Source organism: Argiope bruennichi, chromosome 2 (assembly GCF_947563725.1).
Source record: "Argiope bruennichi chromosome 2, qqArgBrue1.1, whole genome shotgun sequence".
Classification (NCBI taxonomy): domain Eukaryota; kingdom Metazoa; phylum Arthropoda; class Arachnida; order Araneae; family Araneidae; genus Argiope; species Argiope bruennichi.
In genome coordinates, this window is record NC_079152.1 from 61,768,128 (window position 1) to 61,782,669 (window position 14,542).

Here is a 14,542-nt window from a genome sequence, read left to right on the forward strand (position 1 = left end):
TCAAACGATTTTAAGACTAGGTTCCTCTCAGTTCGTTACGGTTATCGGTCTTGAACAATTCCAATCGAAAAGAGCGCAATTGTCTCAACCCTTTAACAGTGGCCGGTGAGTCCTTCTTTAGTTTCTCCATTAGGACATATGTCCAATAATAAATATACATTTTTAAAAATTTATTTGACATAATAATTATCAAAAAAAGAATCATTTTTATTTTTACTGAAATTTGAATCGAAAAGAAATTTAAAATCGAATTATTATTTAAATTCCGTTTCCATTGAATGAAAAATTAACTACTAGAAAAAAAAAAAGACTTAAAACCTAAAAACCTTTAATTCAATTTCTCAAATTAATTTTCGACTTCAGAAACCAGAAAACTCCAAAGGTTTTAAGGATTTTTAAAATAAAATAAAATTTTAATTCAATTTTGAGCATAATTTTAAAAACAATGCAGTATGAAAGTTGTCTTTAGAATTTTACAGAGATACAGTTTTAGAGACAGAGTTTAAACCCATCTTTTTTCATGAAATAGATGTATTTACAGTTTTGTAAATCTCAACGATTTTAAAAGAAATTGAATTTTTAATTGTAATAAGAATTCATTGCATGTACTAATGAAAGATTAGAATTTAAGATTCAAATTGCTAATGCAATTCTTTTTCACAAAATATCTTAATTCATAAATATAACTATAAACACAAATAATAAGCTAGTCATGGAATAACTTTTCATATTATTCTTTCTCTCTGAAATCTAAAATTTAATAACATACAACTACTTTTTTAACTGCAGACTTACTATTTAAACAAATTAATATTTGAAATAATTTATAATGGAAATTTTAGATTCAGAAATAACACGATTCTGTTATCTCCCTTTTTTTTAATTCAATACTGTCATGCGTAAAATTAAAAATATAACTTTTGGCATTATGTTGATTTTATTATTTTGATTAAAAATAGTCATATTGCAAAATTTGGCTTTATGCAATCAAAATGGATTGCATTACAAATTCTGATGACCTCAACTTTATAATATTCAAGATTTTAACCATGGAACTTAACATTATAATGCAACATTTTGGACGAAAGTTAAAATGATTTTGAAGATTAAACCAAATGAATAAGGAAATGCCAACCAATCAATCCAAAAAAAATGCAAGATATTTATATTGTTGTTTGTTTAATGCTTTGGTTCATTAACTTCAAATCCAGTGGACAAATGAATCAACTTAAGAAATCATAAAACATCTTTAATTTTAAATGCTTACAAATAGATACTGAGAACATATCAATTTTTGTTTTAATTTTAAATAAATATATAATAGTGACCATTTAAAAATATTTTGCATAAGACATCGTGATTAATTTTTTCGATTTGTTTTAAATTTCTATTGATTACATGCTGGTGTTTATTATTTAATTATATTTTTTAAAACGATGTTCAAAATTGCTCTACTGAACATAATAAGGTAGTTAACTAATTTTAAAATCTTATACTAAAGTTAAACTATAGAGTAAAATGTAAAATAGCAGATGTTAAAAAGAATCTAATAGCAATAAAAGAAAGGAAATTAGCACTCAATATTATATTATATTATATTATATTATATTATATTATATATATATATATATATATATATATATATATATATATATATATATATATATATATATATATATATAAATGTAAAATTATGTGGTGGATTATATATATATATTTGTATGATATTTCTTTGTAGGTGCGGTCACTGCACCACGGCGCCAGTGGACGCCTGCCTTTAAGGCGTTTCTTTGTATTTAGAAATAGCACTATTTGTATGAAGCTTGCTTACTCATTAGTCAACTAAACTAGTTTTCAGACGTTCAGACAATCTAAAAGGTAAGGAAAGTTTATAAAATTTTATTATTATAAATTTAGTTATTCAAATCCCAAAATTGTCGTGTTTTTATGATAATTAACAGAAAATTTAAAGCTATTAAATAACCATTTTTGTCAATAGAAAATGTGAATAGTGATTTTTCGAAGCGTACATTTTGGAAAGTTAATTTCTCATCAGCTTTTCCATTGTTATTATATTTAAAAGATTACTAAAAATTTTAAAATAGTTATTTATAAAAGTTATAAAATGATTCAGTGAAATCCGTAAACTTTAAAATTTAAGTTGTGTGCCTTGATTTTTCGATTTATAAATGCATCATATGTAATGAACTTGTTATTCTGTCACAGAGATAAATAATGTAACTGTATATGCTATGCACAAAAGAAAAGAAAATGTATTCAATTGAATTCTAAAAAACGGCATTTATGAAAGCATCATAATAATACTAATGAGGTTATACATATAATATCAATAATACAAAATCACTAATTTGTCAAAAATTTATCGAAACAATAATAAATTAATAATGGTTTCATATTTGAAACAAAAAAAAATCTACGCACTTAAACGATAATTTCTTCGATTTGAAAAATAAATAAATAACTACACATATATTCGATAAACGCTTTTAATAAGGAAGAAAATATTTTTTATACCTTAAGAATAAAAGAATAGCAAGCAAATAAATATATTTTCAAACAACAACTTAAAAGAGGAAATTCCAAACCATGACTTTCATTCACTAAAGTCACGGATATTTATGTTTTAGAAAGGCAACAAATAAATTCTGCACTTGTTTTAAGATAAAGCAAAGCGCTAAAATTGAATTTATTTTAAGATAAAAAAAATGTTTAAATCCGCAGCTCAATACCAAAACAAAAATACTGACTTCTTTAAAAATCAGCTGATGCAATGAATCGCAGATAAAATTAGCTTTAAAAACACATAAGGTCCATTAAACTGTCAATCAGATAGCAGTTCAAAGAACTGTAATGTTTAATTTGGAAAAAGCAACCCAGTACTTTTTTATCAAATGAAATATACGTTTTTATTCATTTTATTTTGGGAACTGGCAAAGAGGAGATTTTAACATACATTTTAATTGATTTTATTCTACATAAAAATAAGCAAATAATTTTATCCAGTTCTTGATAATAAAATAATTAATAAAAGCATTTAATGTCTCATAAGAATTTAAAGGTAATACTGCTCAGATTTAAATTTAGTTTAAGCTGGGAAATAAATAAATAAATTATTTATTTCATTCCACAAATTCATCTTATGTAAAAAAAAGAAAGAAGAAGAAATTCGGCACTTCAAGCCTAAGACAAAGAAAAGATAATGAAAACGGAATAATCATACACGATTTATTAAATGCAGACACAAAAAGGCATCATGATAGCATTCAACAATCAAGAAATCCAAATGATTCTTCTAAATATATAGTTCTGAAAAAGGTTAACAAAACTTTGAGAAATAGTTCATTATTGAGAACATAAAATATCAAACTTCTGAAAATATGATATATGATTCTCTTCCCCTTTCCCGTATTTCAAATAGAGTTAAACTGTAAAAAAATCATTTGAGTTGTCAAAATGTTTTTAAAGTAATTAAAATAAATTCTTTCCAATGCTTTTTTTAAATTTTTGAAACATAGATCTTACCAAATATTGAACTTTGATTGAAAGAAATTAATTATGATAAAAACTTATTTTAAAATTAGTTCTTTTACTTGAAAAAAGCAAATTTTAATACTTCCAATTTAGCATTCGAAGAAATCACTGGTTTTTAGGGGGGGGGGAGAATACTAAGCCTCCTTGTTATGTTACTTTATTAACAACATGAACCAATTTTTTTAAAAAGTAAAAATAATAAAATGATGAAAATGAAAATGAAGTATAACCAGATTGGACAAATTGAGAGCAATGCATTAAATGGTCAATTATTAAAATAATAATGCTTATTTCCATGTCAATTTGGTGTTACCACTTACGTAAACCAAGCTATATTTGTAAGACAAAATGTACAGAAGAAATTTAAATTGAAAACTTATATGAATTTCTGACACTAATGCATGTAAACAAAACTCTTAAATACTTAAAATTCTATCCATGACTGTGATTAATACAAATAAAAAGTTGAAGATTTCCTTTTAACTCATTACTGATTTTTTTTTTTTCTCAAACTTGTATTTTCTGAGCAACTCGTGTCTATTAATAAATTGAAACTAATCTAACAACGTTCCAAACAAGTAAATCATTTTGTGTTACATATTTTTCAATTTGAATTTTGAAAAACTATTGACTTTAGTTTAAAAAACAAATCAAAAGAAAACTGAAATGAATGAATGGAATGGAATCATAAATGCAGGAAAATTCATTACAAAATTTTTCTCAAGTGAAGTCTACATTAGACAATGCCCATTTAGAACCTTTTATATGCATCGACGTACATTCTTAGCATTCCGATCTGCTCCACTGCTCACTTTAATTAACACGAAGTGTCAGCAATGCATGCGATTGTATATTCTAATTGAAGACACTTCATTAAATGAGAAACTGTGTACTTTCAAAAGACTTTGATTTTTAAATTGGCGAACTTGCTTGCTTTGAAAAAATGTATAATTAACACTCTTTGAAAAAATAAAAAGGACGAGAAAAGAGAAAACTTTAAGAAAAATTATTTTATAAATAAATAAATAATTGAATAATTTTATTTTTCTCCCCACAGATAAAGTCGAAAGACGAAAAGTTTCAATACTGAAGACAATTTTTCAGGTAAATAATAATTTTTATTATTCTATTTTTCTTTTTCTTTTTTTAAAATTTACTTTTAGAATATTTTCATCCTTAGTTTTAAACTATTTTTATGTACTGATGTAAAATAGTAAAACTAACGCTAAGCATTTTCAATACCAATATAAGCCATGATTAAATCTTTTAATATTTATAACGAAACATTCTACGGCACTTGTATGCATAGTTCCCATTTCTACAAACTCAAGAAGAAACGCTCGTATAGGAAAATTCCGTAGATAAATATCTAAAAACTGAATCAATTCCTATTATATATTGATTATATTTTTAAACTTATTTTTTTCCTTTTTCTAATAAAAGATAAGGTGTTACTTTCCGATAATTACAGTATGACATTTTTAGTTAATCATAAAAAGCAAATTAACAAATTAGCTTCAGTAAAACATTGAACGGAATTCTGATTTTAACTTGATGTCATATATTTCGATTCAAAATTTAAATATTTGAAATAGTTTTTTTTACTGAATATAATAATTGATGTTTTTTGGAACATTTGCTATGACCTCAAGATACTCCATGACTAATTATTATATTCTTTGATTTACAAATTCTTTTTTAAACTCAATTTCAGTTTTTATCTTAGGTATTTACTATTCATGAAAAGATAGAATCCGCACTAATAAAATTATTTAGAAATAGAACTACAATACAATATAAATTTCCAAGGCATTCAAGCGCATTTGCAACAACGTCTCTTTGAAAAGATCTTTCATAAGGAAAAAATTGTGGGTCTACTACAGTCGTAATATTTGAAGCCAACTACATATTTCATATTAAACGAATCAGAATAGTCCAGCGCGTATGTCGGAAAATAAGAATGACAAAAATAATAAAAATGTTATTATTAATCAAAAGTGCCAAAAAAAAGCTGCAGTTAGAAAAAAAAAAAAACATGAAAATTTCTTTTAACATGTATTATATTGGAAGTAATGAACCCAAATAATTATATACATATTAATCATTTGCTTTTTAATACTGAATTCATGTATCCATTTGTCACCTGCTCTTTTTTGTCTTGTTTCTATTCTTTTGAAAAACCTACGAATTATATATTTTCCTTACTTAACAATTAAGTGCAAATTAAACAGTAATTAGCAGGCCGTTTTTGAAAAAGTTGTTTCCATCAAACAAATGAATAACAAAACCCAAAAATTTTTTATGAAAAATTATCGTGAAATAAGTAACGCGCAATTTCACTTTAAAAATAATTAATTAATTATTGTTCCATTTCACAAGTTTTAGAGGCAATTTGGTTTATGGTGTTTTTTTCATCTTTTTCTTCTTATCTAAAAATGCTGATGATTTATTTTTCATGCAGCATCATTTCCTGAAGATCATATTCATGCCTAATTAATTTTTCCTCTTTTTTTTCATCTGAAAATTCATTTAATTCATTATTAATTAAGATTCTAAATATTTGTTCCTTGTATGTTAAAGAAACAATGGATTGGAATAGACGGCAATTAAATACTCAAAGAATCTTAAATTTCGATAATTTATATCATTATAATGACCCTTTTTCCAGGTGACGGGGAAAAAAACCATTTCTATAACTTGTTTTGGTGTTTTTTTGTTTGTTTTTTCATCATAAATGTAAAATAAAACTCAAAATATTTTAGATAATTACTTGAATTCAAGAAAAATGAAACACTTTTTTTTTAAATAATTCCTCGTTTAATGCACTTTTAGTAATTTGCATTAATAAGATCACAAGTGTTTTTTTTTTAATTTATTTGTAGATGTAGTTGCTGCTGTGTTAATTCATTTACATATACCAATAAATACTTCATTTCAGAATTTTTTTTTCCTTATTCAGAAAATATTTTATAGATATATTTATTCTTACAAAAACAAAATAAAATATTCATTTTAAAGAAATTCCAGAAAAAGTAAATGTACTAGGAAAAAAAATAATTTTTAAATTATCGTTTGCGTAATAAGTATATGATTTTTTTTTTTTTCAAAACTAACAATGAATATATAATACTTTTTTTCTTGTATCAAGCAATTACTTTTTATTAAACAGTGCTTTCTTTCATTTCACCATGAGAAACCCTAACTCTAAATTCTAATAATAATGACTTCATCTCTGTCTTACAGTTCCTTATTTATAGATTTGAAACAATATTTCTAAAATCAAACGATGTCTATGTCTTAATTTTTGATTCGATTAAAGAGCATTCCAAAAGTGTTCATTTGAAATCTGCTATACTTGAAATCATCGATAGATCTTGCATATAAGAATCAATTTATTAAATGTTTATTAAAATTTTTTTTGTTATTGTTTCCATAAATTATTTTGAAAAAGGGCCAAAGAAAGTTGTTCGCATTTCTAAATAATTGTAACGCATATTACACGACCTGAATATTACAAAAGTTTTAACTGTATTTTTAAAGAATATTTTCATTTTTCCATATTTTTTTATCAACAAAATAATTTATTTGAAAAACTGATTTCTAAAAAAAATAAATAATTCAAAAATGAATGTATAAATGAAAAAATTAATTTCAAAATTAAAGAAGTAAAAAGTTAAGAATATTTTAATATTCTAAGATTCTATTTAGAATATTTTGATATTTCGGATTTGAATTTTAAATATTTTACTTGAAATGTTTATCTTCGTGAACAGATTTTAAATGCAAATTGATCCGATTAGGCAAAAACAAAAAATAGCAATAAAAGCAACCCTGGAATGGTTTAAATAATAACCTTTTTGATTTTTAAAAGACTTTTTTAAGTCATGATATATCTGATGCATGCTAAAAATTACTTTAAAAATTGAAATTTTGCTGGGAATAAAATAGTAATAAATTAAAGATATTACAGGAAAATCTCTTTAGAATTCTTATTCTAAAAGAAGCATTTAAAATTTATTTTAAACATCACAGGAGCGTAAGTATAGTTCTTATCTTTACAATATTATTCTTTTTAAAATACTGATAGAAAATTAGTTGCTAGTCAAAATATAATTCACACTGAAAATATAGCAATATATAAAATTTACACTGAAAATATAGCATGTAAAAAAATTGCTTCAATCAAAAATTCCTTTTGCTATTTATTTTTTAATTTTATTCGTAAATTTGAAGCAATTCTTTTCAATGATGGTTTCAACAACTGTACGTAAATTTCAATGGGATCGATATAAGCTGACCCTGTTCTTATATAAAAAAAAGTGTATAAAAACGTTAAACTGATGATTTACATTACTCATTTAATGAAGACCCGTATCAGTGACTGCAAAATGAAGCAAAGAGTATATTCGAGCCGTTAAAAACCAAGAAGAAATAAGAAACCGTACAGATGCCCTGTTAAGCTGTGAGATTCGACATAGAAGGGTTATTAACAGTGTGCAGTAAAAGGGAAAAAGTACATCGGAAACCATACAGTAGAATCTCTTACCCCTTTTTTTTTCATGGCAGTTATCCCAATCAAATTTACGCTCTAAAACTTTCAATTTGCGAAGGGCTTTTTTTTTCACTCTACCTTTAAAAAAAAAAGCAAAATGTGTTGGTAATCCAATTTGATGCATCACTGAAATCTGCCCCTAGTAACAGGAGATCAGTGTACAAGATAGTAATTAGTTCCCATTGGCTTTTCTTTTCATTGGTCTTCGTTTGAATTTAAAATCATCAACGCAATTTTTTTTTCAGACGTAAGTTAGTTTTACGGTTAAGAAATATTTCAAAATACGGTTTGGAAAATTGTTGAAGACAGGCCTTCTTAAACTGTGGGTAACAACATCAAAGGTGACAGCAAGTAGGATAAAATCGTAATTGTACGTTCCTCAATATACATTAGCAAAAATTGCTTTAAAAAATCACTTTAATTAAAAAATTTAAATAAAATTTGTTTAAAAACTGCTTTAATTTCTTTTTATTTATTATTTTTTGATACTTCATTTTTGTTTTTTCAGAAATTACCGTAAAATCCCAAGTATTTCGTATTGAAAACGTATAAAAAATGAGAAAAATATAAAAGACTAAAACGTAATGAATTAGACTCCAGTGATCTAAAATCGATTCGTATATGCCAGAAATGATTTAAAATATACCTAAAAATACTATGTTTCTGCACTTTAACAGTAAATAAATGTCAATTTTAACATATCTCCAAATGTTGAAATAAATTAGCTTCTAGATGTTCTTAAAAGTACAGCAGCCTTAAAAATAATGCCACAAAAGAATTTTAAAGTAAAAAAACATTGACAGCAAAAGATTGTGCCAATTTCTTCAGTAATTGATGAAACAAATTTTTAGCAATTACTGAAGAAATTGATGAAAATTTATAAACATAAAACATTACATTTTATTATTTAATTTAATGACTAAAATAAAATTTAAAATTTTATTTTAAATTTTCGTATTGAAGCTTTATTTGCTTCTTTGATTTTCTAAAATATAACAGTAATTAGGGGGGGGGGTTCTTATGAGAAAACAGGATGTGATCCTCCATCTCACGTCAAAGAAATTAGGATGGCATAATAATTTCAAGAATTCTTGAAAGGAAGAAGTTAATGTAGCTGCATAATTAAAAGAAACAAATCTAAAACAGCATTCTAAAAATTATTAATAATTATGGCAGCCAACAGCTCGACAAGATAAGATCCAGCCATTGTATCTTTCAGTAGATGAAGGAAAACAGTATAAACACTTTTTATAATTAATTAGCTAAACAACTCTTATTTCAAAGAAGAAATACTAGACATTATAATGAAGTAATAAATATATTATCAATATAACTAAATGGATGCGCTGTCAAATTCTTAATAAAAAAATATAATAAATAAATATCTAATTAAATGAATGTAGAATCACTCATGTGATTAAGAAAATTAAAACATAAATTTTTAGCTAAGGTGCCAAATCCTGTCAAATATCCAAAATATTCTGGATTTTACAGCACTGAGAGTTAACTAAATCGGAATGAAATGCGCCCAATCATTCTATGACTGACCAAAGCATAGCATTATATAAGCACACCCAGAAACAAAACTCTAGTACCACCTGTTCGTCCCCCCTTACTTGAGTTATCCCAAACGAAAACATCTCACCAAACGATAATTAAAACTTTTCAAACGATAAAACCAATTGCATTTTCGAAAAGCGAGGGAAGGAGGAAAAAGTGGCACTCCCGCCTCCATACAAAGCTTTTGACAGCTAAATTGCTCCCCCCCCCTCCTTGCACCAAGCCATCCAGACCGTCTCGCGGGCAGCAGTTCTGGCACGGGACGAAATCCACAACTGAAAACTCCCCTACATAGCACGCATGGTCAAAATCCTGATGGATAATACTTGAAGACTTCGTTCCGCTTCGCCTGGCGACACACCGTTTACCCAGATGAACGGTAATTTCTACTATCTACATATGGATATATTTATATATATATCTATCCAAGGCCTGGATGTATGTGGACACGAATATATATCCTTTACCATCGGTGTCGTTTCCAGTAGGATCTTTTCTGCCACAGTGAGCAAGTTATTAAAACAATACGTGCTGCCGTCATTTGTGAATAATCTGGAAAAGCAGATTTATATCTATGTGCTTGCTTTGCTGCCTGCCAGCGAGCTTGAATGTGAATCTCTTTCACGCCACCCCCTACACCCCTGCCTTATTTTCCTCCCAGTTTTCCTTCGGAGATCTTGACAACGAAAATTTTCTCATTACGGACGCTGTCCTCTTCCTCCCCCCTTTCATTTCAACTCCCCCCAAGAGGGGTGTAGAAGGGATTGGCTTCTAGGTGCTCAAGGGGAAGGGGAGAGAGAAAGGGATAGAGTGACCGCGGAGTTTTACCTATTAATGGATGTCGGCGGGTAGGGGATGGAGGACAGGGGAGCTAGACACGGTTACTCCTAAAGTTTTGATAATTAAAAATTCATGTGCGTTATAATTCTCCGCGGACGGAGGAGTCGCAGTGCGCTCGGCCGACTGTGAAATCGATATTCTGTTAAAATCGGGGCCTCGTTCATCATTCTGGTTGGAAAACAATGGGACGTTGGCCATCCCGAGGTCTTATCACAGTCGTCCTTTTAAACAGCGATTTTAACGTCGTGACATTTTAACTCTGGAATTCCGCCCACCCCCAACTCCCCATCACTTGTTTCGAAGTGACGTGCCTTGATTTTGTTTATTTGTTTCTTTCACCCTTAACATGGTAATTCGCGTTACATTTAACCTCTTTTATTCAGACGTCTTTAACGATACAGAAGCGAAAATGAAAAGAATGAATTATATTGTTGCGCAGAGGGAGATATTAATTTGCACGTTTTGCAGACATATGGTAGGCGGTAAATTTCATTCTATTCTATTCTGCAAAACAGGTATTGTACGATGGATATAAGTCCAGAAAACTGAAAAATTGGTTTAATTTGTTTTATCGCATTAATACATTCATAATCACCCATTTTGGGCACAATTTATTATGAAACGCCCAAAACTTTTATAAAAAGAAACTGAGCATATATTCATAAACTGCTTATGCTAATTACTAGTATACTGGCAACTAGCAACAATTAAATTACTAAATTAATTTACGCTTATATATATATATATATATAATGTGATGCCATTCGACTTATGGGCAGATTTGTAAAGTAAAACAAATTCATATTCACGCCTCATTTAGTAAGACAATATTTCAAGCTCGTGCTTCTTCGATCCTGAAGTTGGTTATATATTTCTGCATATACTTTTATAAATGAGAGGATACCAAAATCGGATGTTCAGTCATTATTTTAGCTGTAAAAAAATAGATAAATGGCCATTCTAGTGTTTATCATTGATGCCTTTTGAAACAGAAATTGAACAACATTTCATGCTAAAAGATATTCAATCAGTTATGAATATCTCGTAGATGTATCACAGGTTATAAATTTAATCTGATTTGGCCTATAGGTAGCTTATAATTTTATTCAGTTTCAAAAAATCAAAAAAATGATTTGATTTATTTTTTGTTGTTGTTGTTGTTTTATATTAAACGGTTAGAAAACACAAAAGGTTACAGGGTATGGACGTTGTAGTTTTCAATGTTGCTCAAATGAATAGATTGATATCTAATTCGTAAATTTTCTGAACTAGTCGTAAAATCTCGTAACAAACATTTACACCATCACCAGTTTAACATGCATCAAACTCGTACACCCGATTCAAGTTCAACAAAATCCTTACTGATATTGATGTCGATTTCGAAGAAGAAAACTTGAAGGATAAATAAATATATAATAATTATAAAGATTCAATACCTGCTCACCGTAGCTCACTAACGAATCAAAAATTTCAATAATTACCCCCCCCCACACACACACACACTTTCTTGTACACGTAGAAAGAGAACGTAATCATCAAAGAATTTGGTCTTGACATTTTGATGAATCTTGACGCTTCAAATCTCCTAAAAAAAAAAAAAAAAAAAAAAAAAAAAAAACTTTTTTCGAATTATTGCCATTTGCCCCTCGGTCTGTAAGTTTACCCATTTAACCATAAAAACTAACTACAGTTTAGACACAATCCGGTAAGCTATCTTAGATTTCTATCAAATCTTGGGAGCAACTCGTATACGAGAAGCCTGCTTGTATACGATTTTTATTATTAGAATTCAAATATGCGCTTTATTTAAGAAGTACCCAGTAGAAATATCGAGCCATACTACCTCTACAAACGTCCATATTTGCGGAAGTGTCGCCGGTGTAGGATTTAGTGCATACTAGACATCTCAATTATGTCAAATAAATGTTAAATAAGACTCATGTCGGGCGATCTGGGCGGCCAAATCCTTCACTGGAATTGTCCAGAATATTCTTCAAACCAATCGCTTGCCCAATGACATGGGGCATTATGATCCATAAATATTCCATCATTGTTTGGGTATATGAAATTCATGAATGATTGCAGGTGGTCTTCAAGTAGCTTTCCAGTCAATGATTGGTTTAGTTGGAATACAGCGCCCAATCCATTCAGTGCAAAAACAGCCCACAGTATTATAGAGCAACTACCAGCTTGCAAAACGCCTTGTTGACAACTTGGGTCCATAAAGTCCTTGAAGTCTGCACCACACTCAAACCCTATCATCAGCACTTATCAACTGATGGTAGGTTTCTCAACACGGTTTTCCAGGTGTCTGGAATCCAACCGATAAGGTTACAAACCCAGGAAAGGCGCTGCAGGCGATATCATGTGAGTAAAGGCAGTCAGGTACTGCATTGTCCATGGTGGGAGGTTATGCCTGAAATTAGGTATTCTCAACATAGTCTTGACACTGTGAATCTCGGAATGTTGAATTTCATAACGATTTCCGAAATGGAATGTCCCATGCGTCTAGATCCAACTACCATTCCGCGTTCAAAATTCTTTAATTCCCGTCATGCGGCTATAATCATCACGTTCGAAACCTTTTCACATGAATCACTTGAATACAAATGAAAGCCTTGCCAATGCATTGCCCATTTATACATTTTGTACGCGATACTATTGCTATCTGAATATCTGCATATTGCTATAGCATGACTTTTGTTACCTCTGTGTGTATATTACAACAAAAGCTAATATATATATATATATATATATATATATATATATATTTTAATTTGATGTCTAGTTTTTTTAAAACTGATTTTGACTAAATTTGTTGTTCTGATTTTACTTCTGATATTATGTTTAAAAATAGATTGAAATGAATATTAAAAGAAAGGGGAAAAAATCCTTATTTGTTTTTATACAAGGATAATTTGATAGTAAAATTGGTCAAGGAGAAGATTAGGTTTCATGAACATTAATGAGTAATTTTTGTGTATAAATAGTTAATTAGTTAACAAATAGTTAACCTATAAATAGTTAACAATCTATAATTTAACTATTGGTCGGTATCCCTGCTCCTTGTACCAATGGATAATATTATGTACCAATGGATAATATTCTTGGAGAAAATTAAGGATATTGAGAAGAGTTCATAAAAGCTACTGATCAGTTCAACTCTTGCTTTGATAAATAGAACAAAAATTGCCTGGATTAAGTACAGAAAAACTTAAAAATTCAGATTTTTATAGTTTTGACATCGGACTTTCAAATGATCTTCATTTCAAGAATTTTATGAATGAGATAGGATGAAAAGCGTGGATCTCATTTGTCCTTCAAGAATTTTTAAGGAACTACAAACTGAAAACTATGTTAATTTAATCAATAGCATGCTCAAAAGCCTTTCAAGACTTTACGGCCTTAATTCCTTTCGGCCATAGACAAAAGCCTTCCGAACGGTCTAAATTGTCATGCATCTATTATTTGCATGACAATTTAGACCATTCCCCTAAAAGTGAATGATTTTATCAGGTTGTGCAATCTATAGACAACAGATGTCAGAGTAGATACATATGTTTGCAGAATACAACTAGGGTCTGCAAAGAAGCAGTTTAAAAAAAAAAAAAAAAAAGTTCACTCACAAATTTTAAACAAAAGAAGCTTTCGGAGTAAAACAAACGTTTTATTTTGCTTTTATTTGATTCTTTACACTTCTAATTCTTAATTAAGCTGCTGAAAATTTAAAGGTTTGATGCTGTCTTTTTTCACTTAATTAAAGGTTTTAGAAAATTTATAAAGGAAAAATCTTTAAATTAACGCCTGTAGTCCAAGCTTAATTTCACCTATCAACGTAAATAACAATACTGTCATATTTTATAAATAATATAAATCTATTATTTTAGCCTCTAAAGTTACAAACTGCAAGACAGTTACCATCCATATGCTATAAATAACAAATAACACAAAGCACCATTTCAGCTAGAGGTACGTCACGTTTTAAATATTATTAGACGGCAATAATGTTTTACATTTTCTCCTGATTATATAAATAGA

At 28.3% G+C, this 14,542-nt stretch overlaps 2 protein-coding genes across 2 annotated transcripts in view; one reads left to right on the top strand and one right to left on the bottom strand.

Moving 5' to 3' along the window:
* The window catches only part of LOC129954722 (caspase activity and apoptosis inhibitor 1-like), a 418,487-nt gene that overhangs the window by 394,080 nt on the left and 9,865 nt on the right, over positions 1-14,542 (bottom strand). The gene's annotated exons all lie outside the window — the stretch shown is intronic.
* LOC129954686 (uncharacterized) overlaps positions 1-14,542 on the top strand; it is a 156,618-nt gene that overhangs the window by 97,838 nt on the left and 44,238 nt on the right. The window contains exons 2-3 of the mRNA XM_056068161.1: positions 1,739-1,878; positions 4,610-4,656. The gene's annotated coding sequence lies outside the window, so the exon portion shown is untranslated. The remainder of the gene's footprint in view (positions 1-1,738; positions 1,879-4,609; positions 4,657-14,542) is intronic.